Source organism: Physeter macrocephalus, chromosome 18 (assembly GCF_002837175.3).
Source record: "Physeter macrocephalus isolate SW-GA chromosome 18, ASM283717v5, whole genome shotgun sequence".
In the NCBI taxonomy this organism is placed as follows: domain Eukaryota; kingdom Metazoa; phylum Chordata; class Mammalia; order Artiodactyla; family Physeteridae; genus Physeter; species Physeter macrocephalus.
This window is the reverse complement of record NC_041231.1, coordinates 64,736,200-64,738,000: the sequence shown is the minus strand read 5'-3', so window position 1 is coordinate 64,738,000 and position 1,801 is coordinate 64,736,200. Positions and strand designations below refer to the sequence as shown.

The 1,801-nt window shown below is 35.0% G+C and overlaps 1 protein-coding gene across 5 annotated transcripts in view; it reads left to right on the top strand.

Annotated features, from left to right (window-relative positions):
• Positions 1-1,801, top strand: part of PRIM2 (DNA primase subunit 2) — a 295,574-nt gene that overhangs the window by 31,071 nt on the left and 262,702 nt on the right. The window lies entirely within an intron of this gene.

The following is a 1,801-nucleotide window of genomic DNA, read 5'->3' as shown; positions in this document are numbered from 1 at the left end:
TTTGTATCCTTCTGCTTTACCAAATTCATTGATTAGCTCTAGGAGTTTTCTGGTAGCATCTTTAGGATTCTCTATGTAGAGTATCATGTCATCTGCAAACAGTGACAGCTTTACTTCTTCTTTTCCTATTTGGATTCCTTTTATTTCTTTTTCTTCTCTGATTGCTGTGGCTAAAACTTCCAAAACTATGTTGAATAATAGTGCTGAGAGTGGGCAACCTTTTGTTGTTCCTGATCTTAGTGGAGATGGTTTTCACCATTGAGGACGATGTTGGCTGTGGGTTTGTCACATATGGCCTTTATTATGTTGAGGTAAGTTCCCTCTGTGCCTACTTTCTGCAGGGTTTTTATCATAAATGGGTGTTGAATTTTGTTGAAAGCTTTCTCTGCATCTATTGAGAAGATCATATCGTTTTTCTCCTTCAATTTGTTAATATGGTGTATAACATTGATTGATTTGTGTATATTGAAGAATCCTTGCATTCCTGGGGTAAACCCCACTTGATCATGGTGTATGATGCTTTTAATGTGCTGTTGGATTCTGTTTGCTAGTATTTTGTTGAGGATTTTTGCATCTATGTTCATCAGTGATATTGGCCTGTAGTTTTCTTTCTTTGTGACGTCTTTGTCTGGTTTTGGTATCAGGGTGATGGTGGCCTCATAGAATGAGTTTGGGAGTGTTCCTCCCTCTGCTATCTTTTGGAAGAGTTTGAGAAGGATAGATGTTAACTCTTCTCTAAATGTTTGATAGAATTCGCCTGTGAAGCCATCTGGTCCTGGGCTTTTGTTTGTTAGAATATTTTTAATCACAGTTTCAATTTCAGTGCTTGTGATTGGTCTGTTCATATTTTCTATTTCTTCCTGGTTCAGTCTCGGCAGGTCGTGCGTTACTAAGGATTTGTCCATTTCTTCCATGTTGTCCATTTTATAGGCATATAGTTGCTTGTAGTAATCTCTCATGATCCTTTGCATTTCTGCAGTGTCAATTGTTACTTCTCCTTTTTCATTTCTAATTCTATTGATTTGAGTCTTCTCCCTTTTTTTCTTGATGAATCTGGCTAATGGTTTATCAATTTTGTTTATCTTCTGAAAGAACCAGCTTTTAGTTTTATTGATCTTTGCTATCGTTTCCTTCATTTCTTTTTCATTTATTTCTGATCTGATCTTTATGATTTCTTTCCTTCTGCTAACTTTGGGGTTTTCTTGTTCTTCTTTATCTGATTGTTTTAGGTGTAAAGTTAGGTTGTTTATTTGAAATGTTTCTTGTTTCTTAAGGTGGTATTGTATTGATATAAACTTCTATCTTAGAACTGCTTTTGCTGCATTCCATAGGTTTTGGGTCATTGTGTTTTCATTGCCATTTGTTTCTAGGTAATTTTTGATTTTCTCTTTGATTTCTTCAGTGATCACTTGGTTATTAAGTAGTGTATTGTTTAGCCTCCATGTGTTTGTATTTTTTACAGATTTTTTTTCCTGTAATTGATATCTAGTCTCATAGCGTTGTGGTCAGAAAAGATACTTGATAAGATTTCAATTTTCTTAGATTTTCCAAAGCTCGATTTGTTACCCAAGATATGATCTATCCTGGAGAATGTTCCGTGAGCACTTGAGAAGAAGTGTATTCTGTTGTTTTTGGATGGAATGTCCTATAAATATCAGTTAAGTCTGTCTTGTTTAATGTATCATTTAAAGCTTGTGTTTCCTTATTTATTTTCATTTTGGATGATCTGTCCATTGGTGAAAGTGGGGTTTTAAAGTGCCCTACTATGATTGTGTTACTGTCGATTTCCCCTTTTATGGCT